Source organism: Mytilus edulis, chromosome 7 (genome assembly GCF_963676685.1).
Source record: "Mytilus edulis chromosome 7, xbMytEdul2.2, whole genome shotgun sequence".
NCBI classification, from domain to species: Eukaryota; Metazoa; Mollusca; class Bivalvia; order Mytilida; family Mytilidae; genus Mytilus; species Mytilus edulis.
Genome location: NC_092350.1, coordinates 32,764,483 through 32,772,678, shown reverse-complemented (window position 1 = coordinate 32,772,678; position 8,196 = coordinate 32,764,483).

The window sequence follows — 8,196 nt, the reverse complement described above, 5'->3', positions numbered from 1 at the left end:
AAACATAAATTCATATATAAATGCAATTTTATACGTTTTGCACCCAATGCAAATCTTAAAAATCCATCCGATATATATATGCAAAAAACATGAATCCAGTGATATGAAATGCAATCCACAGTTCTATCAAAAATACAGATTTGCCATTACATAACTGTGTCCTTTATTCGTATGTCGGCAAGAAAAGGTAAACAAAATTTACGACAAGAATGTCTGTGTTCCTGTGCACGTGTACTTTAATCCGTAATTGGGTCATTTATAGTAAAGTTTGTAAATTGTAATGTTGTTGTGTATGAATGAAAGTTACATGACATTGTACTTTAAACCGTAACTGTATACCTATAGTGTATTGTTGTTATTAATGAATGAAAGTTACATGTGTTTTATTGAGAATGAACAATGAATATTACAAACAATTAACATTAATTATATGGTTTAGGTCAGGCAGACCGAACAGAGAGAATTCTCTCTTTTTGTATTGTATTGTATATTTGATACGTTTTTCTGGATTTTTTTTCTACTTAGTTATATAATGTTCAACTACGTTAAGTGTATCACATATGAAATTAATAAGACTGTAAAGCCAAAACTAGATAATGGCTAATTATTGTATCAATTTAACTTCTCTTAATGTAAATGGCTTTGGAAACGATTTTAAACGCAAATCCATGTTTCTTTGGTTGAAAAAATTTCAAAGCGACATCATTTTCTTGCAAGAAACACACAGTATTGAATCATATGAAACTATATGGAAAAGGGAATGGGGTGGAGATATTTATTTTTTGCACGGGGAAACGAACTCTAAAGGTGTTGCTATTTTGTTTAACAGCTCAACAGATTATATATTAAAGGAAAAAAATGCAGATGAAAACGGAAGGTATCTGATTCTTACTGTTGAAATTGATAACACAGATTTTGTTTTTGTAAATTATTATGCGCCGACCAAAATTTTTGAAAATGATCAAATTGAATATATTGGAAAATTAAAGATTTTATTAAATGAAAAGTTAGATCAAAATCTTGTTTTGGGTGGAGATTTTAATACGATACTGAATCCATCTTTAGACAAAATGGGTGGTTCAAAATATAACACACCTGTCAAATATACGAGTAAATTAGAAGAGTTTATAGAAGAATTTGAGTTATGTGATATTTGGAGGACAAAAAATGTTGATTCTAGATTATATACTTGGCGTCAAAGAACCCCGCTTATACAATGTCGCTTAGATTTTTGGTTGATATCGAATTTTTTGTCAAGCAGTGTTACCAAAACATCCATTGTCCCGTCTATAAAATCTGATCATAGTCTTATCAAATTGACACTGTCAGGCGAAAACTTTAGTGAGAGAGGTCCCGGTTTCTGGAAATTCAACTCGGGTTTATTGACAGACAAGGATTATGTAGATATAGTCAAAAATACTTTATTAGATTGTGATAAAAAATATCACAACTTAGAAAATAAAAATTTGAAATGGGATACCATGAAAAGTGAAATAAGAGGCGCAACCGTCAAATATTCCAAATATAAAAACATGAAATTGCGGGAAAGAGAGTCCAATTTAAAAAAACGACAAGACGAAATTCATAAAAATCTCTCTCGTACATATTTAGATAAAGATATAAATACACTTTTGATTGAATTAGATATTGTTAAAGACGATTTAGAGCAAAAAGTAAACAATCAAACAAGGGGGGCTATTATACGATCACACGCCGAGCACTGCGAAGGCAATGAAAGAAATTCAAAATATTTCTTATCATTAGAAAAACGCAATTATAAAAATAAATGTATTAACAAATTAGTTGTAAACGACATTGAAATTTTGTCACAAGAAAAAATTCTATACGAAGAGAAAAATTTCAACGAAAAGCTGTACTCATCAAAAGAAGACCCTGATAAATATTCAGGTGATTCTAACTTTTTCGATTTAGATTTTATTCCTAAGCTTACAGATCTGGAAAAGGATATATGCGATGCAGATATTTCAGAATCTGAGTGCGTTAAAGTTTTAAAAACATTTAAAAATAATAAAAGCCCTGGTACAGACGGGTTTACTGCTGAGTTTTACAAATTTTTCTGGATTGATATAAAAAAATATGTTTTAGAAAGCTATGAATATTCCTTCGAGACCGGAACCCTCTCAATAGACCAAAGACGGGGTATACTGACTCTTATTCCAAAGAAAGATAAAGATAGAACACTCTTGTCGAACTGGCGTCCTCTTTCTCTCTTGAATTTTGATTACAAATTATTAGCCAAAGTTATTGCGGAAAGAATGAAATTATTTCTTCCGAAACTTATAGATTCGGACCAGACGGGATATGTGGCTGGTAGATACATTGGTGAAAATCTACGACTCATTGCTGATATTATATTGTTTACTGCTTTAAAAAATTATCCAGGGCTTATATTACTAGTCGATTTCGAAAAGGCGCTTGATACGCTAGAATGGAAATTTATTCAAAAAGCATTGGTTTGTTTTAATTTTGGTAGCAAGTTCCGGAAATGGGTCTCAACTTTATACTCAAATATATCTAGTCTTGTCGTAAATAATGGATTTAGTTCTAGTCCATTCAAAATTGAGAGAGGTGTTCGACAAGGGTGTCCTTTGTCTCCTTTTTTTATTTATTTTGGCCGTTGAACTGCTGGCAATAAGTATTCGTAAAAACAATCAGATATCTGGTATTAAAATTGGGGATACTGAAATAAAAATTTCACAGTTAGCTGATGATACCACTTGTTTTTTGAAAGATGTATTTTCTTCGCAAATTTTATTAGATTCGTTTAATGATTTTGAGAAGTGTTCAGGGATAAAAGTAAATTTTTCTAAAACCGAAGCAACATGGATTGGAAGAAATAAATTTAACAAAGAAGGTTCCCTTCCTATTAAATGGACAGATGGTTTTAAAACTTTAGGTTTAAAATTTAACGCTTTTGAAGAAATGGTTTGTTCTAATTTAGATACATGCATAGACAAAATGGAATTAATAATTAAAATGTGGAGGATCAGAAACCTTTCCTTGATCGGTAAAATAGTAATACTTAAATCACTTGCAATATCGAAGCTTATTTATGTCATTTCATCTACACATGTACCATGTAATTAAAATACAACGTGACATTAATAGTTTTTTATGGAATGGTGGTACTCCGAAAGTTAAATCGGAAGTCATTCAAAAGTCTCCTGGCGAGGGGGGGACTGAAAGCCCCAAATTTTGAAGTACAACTGTTATCATTTCGTATTATGTGGGTAAAAAGATTTTTGTCAGAACATGACTTCAAATGGAAACATGTTTCCAAAGCATTTTTCTCCCTTTTTGATTTAGAGGATTTATTTATGAGCAGATGTGAATTTGAGTTTTTAAATTTAAAAGTACCTCTTTTTTTATATAGAAGTGTTATCTGCCTGGAAACGTTTCAAGGGTATATTCATCCCGTTAAATACATTTCATGTTAGAAAGAATTTATTTGGTTCAATCCGTTTATCAAAGTTGACAGAACGAGTATTTTTTACAGATCTTGGTACATGAAAGGCATACGGTTCATCAATGATATTGTAGATGATAAAGGCGAATTTTTGTCTCATGATGCTATTAATAAAAAATATAACCTGAATTACTTTTGTAGACATTCTATCTATTAAACTTGCTATACCACGTGACTGGAAAGATTTGTTATTACAACAACACATGTCGCCTAACAGCAACTCATTTGGTTTCGTTTTTGAGCATGAGAATAAAAAAATGCCTATCAGTAAATTATTCGCTAAACATGTATATTCACTTTTTATCGATCGGGGAAGTGTTTCTCCTGTTTCACAAAAAAGGTGGGAAGAAAGTTTTAATATAGAAATTAGTGACGAAAAGTGGAAAAATATGTATTCACTAGCGTTTAAATGTACTATAGAAAGCAAACTACAAGCTTTCCAATATAAATTGTTACACAGAATAGTCTCACATAATTATCTTCTTGAAAAATATAAACTTTCATTAACCAATGAATGTGCCAGTTGTAAAGAAATAGAAACTATAGAGCATAAATTTTTTGAATGTACAGAAATAAAACGATTTTGGAGAGAATTTTCTAATTGGTGGTATTTAGTATTTGGAGTAAAAATATTTTTAAATAAAGACAGTGTAATTTTCGGTGTATTTAATTCTGATAACATAGTTTTAAATTATTGTATTCTACATGCAAAGTATTACATCAACTGTGCTAAGAACACACAATTAGACAGACTGTTAATATCTGTGCAAGCGTTTCTTAAATTTTTGAAAAGAAGGCTGGAGATATTAGAATATTTATATCTTTCTAAAGACAAATACGAGTCATATGTCGACAGATGGGGAGGATTTATGGAGGTTATTTAATTAAATTTATTTTTGATATGATCATATATATTTAATGTATTCCAAAGTATCCTTAAGAGGTATCATATACTGAGTATTCACATCATTTACTTGTAATTTTTTTTACTATGTCTTATTCGTAAAATATCAATAGTATAACAATGCCATAAAAATATCATGTTATTCACTTATGTATTGTATAAATGTATGCATGCACTGTAGTTTGAACACAAAAAAGATCAATAAAAAATATAAAAAAAAAAATTCTAATTCGATGACCAATTGGTTGTTGTTTGCTTAAATAACAAAAAAAAGAAGATGTGGCACGAAGTGCGAATGAGACAAATTGCCATCCAAGTCACAATGTGTTTAAAGTGAACAGTTATAGGTAAAAGTTCGGCTTTCAACACGGAGCATTGACTCACACCGAATTCCAATTGCAATCTATAATAAATATTCAGGAGAGAAACTATAAACAATACAGAGTAGGCTTATGCACGGCATGTCGACTGGAAGGAATGGTTTTGAATTTGGACTGGCATAATAAAAAAAATAAAATAGCAGCATATTAATACATATTTTATCTTTTTAACATGTTTCCGGGATAAGGGTATCGACACATAATTTAAAATGTTTGCATTTCTAAATAAATTTAATCTTTTTAAAAAAAATATAGAATTGTATGATTTTTATTTAGATATAAGTATACACATCGTCGCTTTATGTATATGAATTGAAAGTGAAATGATTTTTATATTGAAATTATACTGTCCGCGAAATTACGCCAGTAATTTTATATTTTATGTCGGTACTCTTATCCCGGAAACATGTTACAATAACATTAAAGCATTGCTGTTACTAGCCACTTTTCCCTGCATTTCATATTTTCCCTTCATGTTCATAATTCCGGGATAAGAGTACCAACTTATGATATAAAATTACAGACTAAATTTTTGAGACTGATATGGAAAATGGTGAAATTAAAAAAAGAATAGCACTGTTTAGTCGCTATTTCGTTTAATTGTGTATTGCAAACACAGTTTGAGGTTAATGATAATATATTATGTTTGCTCGAATGTCCGTTTAGAACGTACAAATATTCAAAAATGTATGATGTAGGCACCTGGAATAGAATATGATTATTAGAAAACAACTTAGACATCGGAGATACTACCCTGATAGAAAGTATAGGATGTGGGATATCTTTCAAAGACACAAAAAAACATGTGCAAAGCCAAAACAAAAATGCAAAGGAGTAAGATTTTAGTTTGCATCATCTCAAAGTCACAGTGAGGTCTTGAACACAGAGTAAAATACTAAAAAAAAGGGAGCATATGCATATTTTATCTTTTTACACATTTCCGGGATAAGGGTACCGACATATCAAATGAAATTGTAATCGAAAGTTTTCAGATAAATATCTATTAAAGTACAACTATATGAATATATACATACAAGCATGTTATTTTAAAGAGAGGTGATGACATCCGAAAGACGTTACGCACAGTGTTCGGTTTAGTAATGGTAACGTTAGTCGACGTAATTTTCATTTATTTCAACCGACTTTTGTACAAAACGTTCAAGCTTTGCACTATTTTTAATACATATGGCTTTTTGATGTTTGCCTTATCTAAAAAAATTAAAGACTGTGAACATGACTGATAATACATTTTTGATGAATAATCTTTCCATTCTCATTTATTTATTTCCTCATAATCTTAACTTATTGAAATAATTTTAGGGTCTTTCTATCCGTACTATCAACAGTTACATTTCAAATATGAGTCTTTCGAGAAGATTAAATTGAAAAATACTTTTCGTTCGGGTCAATGGCAGCAACAGCTACTATATGTATACTCTGTTTGCTTCATCTATAATTTCAATTTCATTCTCAGCTTTTGGAAAGAAAACGGCAGTTTGAAATTGCTCATTTCAAAAAGTGATCTTCAGTCCTTTCATTAGGATCAGTATTTTTTTCACATGCGTCAGTTTGTCGGATGCGTGGAAATAACTGTTAGTGTATGCAACAAACATTCGTACTAGCAGAAACATATCTTTTACTAAAGGTCCCAAAGTCGAAAGGTTCGGTATTATAAAAAACTTATCATTTATCAAGAACTTCGACGCCTTTAAGATCAGCACATGGTTTACAAAACTCTGATGGAAGTCAAATTTCTTGTTGATTTATTACATTTTAGAATAAATATTTGAAATCTCTCTCCAAAAAATATATCATTCAACAGAACGTATCAAATGCTTAAGACTCAAAAATGCTTTAATTTTTAGTCTTTGGAATAGTCTTTACATTGACGTTCCTTGCAAAAAACGTTCAATTTGGACGTGTTAACATTTTGGGGAGACATGGACAACTTGATGGAAATTGATGAAAAATTTAGTGTTTCCTTACCATTAAAGGCTTAAACAAATCTTTAAAAAAATTACATTTCAGTAGTAACATTTTTTTCACAGTTCACTTGTCTGTCACAAATTCAAAATACCCTAAATTAGCATAGTACTGAAAAATCTTAAACAATGGCTCTATGGTAACATTTGAGGGAGACACGGAAAAACCTGAAAAAAAAATAAAATCAGAGAAGCTACATTGTATGTTAGAAATAAATATGTGTTCGTAAAATTCAATAAAATTACATTTGCATGTAGAGGTGGCGAACCTCTTCTATAACTTATGTGAAAATATTGTAATATCGAAGTGCTTGCTTTCGTTTTTGTATACTCGAAATTTCAAATCTCACAGCTGTATGGAATTTCGAAAATGGCCACTAGAATGCGAACTGACATGATATTTATCGTAACCGTTTCACACCATGCATATGATCATATTATATCCCACCTGTTTGAATTTCATCGTAATCTATTCAGTAGTTTTTGATTTTTTTTTTCGTTTATATTTGTATGGTAAGTTATTGTAGTTACGTCTTACACGGCAAAAATGGCATTATGAACACGGGACTTATTGCTTAATTATGTAATAAAACATAAAATTAAATATTTTAAAATTAGGGTTTATTTAATATCGATTAAACTGATGAACCAAGACAAGTAATTATTTGATAATACGCATAATTGAATTGTTTCTGTCCTACTAATGCATCAAGAAATGATCAAATGAAACATAGACCGAATACCGTGCGTAACGTCACAGCATTGCAGTTACATCACGCTTGTCGCTGCATCACAAGTTCTCCATTCATAACATATTCCGGGATAAGAGTACCGAAATATGATTTTTCAGACTGATAAGTAAAAAACCAATTAGCAGTGTTAATGTGCAGTTCAAGGCGCATTTACCTTATTTATAAGATGCTAGCAGTTTGTGTTTTCTCTAATTTTTGAGATATTGAGATCAGACGTGGCACGGTACTTGTCTATCCCTAATTCATGTATTTGGTTTTCATGTTATATTTGTTATTCTCGTAATGTTTTGTCTGATGCTTAGTCCGTTTCTGTGTGTGTTACGTTTCGGTGTTATATCGTTGTTCTCCTCTTATATTTAATGCGTTTCCCTCGGTTTTAGTTTGTTACCCCGATTTTGTTTTTTGTCCCTGGATTTATGAGTTTTGAACAGCGGTATACTACTGTTGCCTTTATTTCATAAGTATACCAGAGACTTTGATTCATTCAGAAAGAAAGGAGAGAAAAACAACAGCAGCAAAGAAACTATCAACTTTTACTTAATCATACATGTACTTTTCTTTAAAAAAAAAATATTGACGGGCTAAGAGTACTGACATTCAAAATAAAAAACATTGTACACTTAAGCCAGACTAATTCAATTGAAAGTATATTCTTAATATTAATACGGTACCCAAACAGAAAAATAAATGA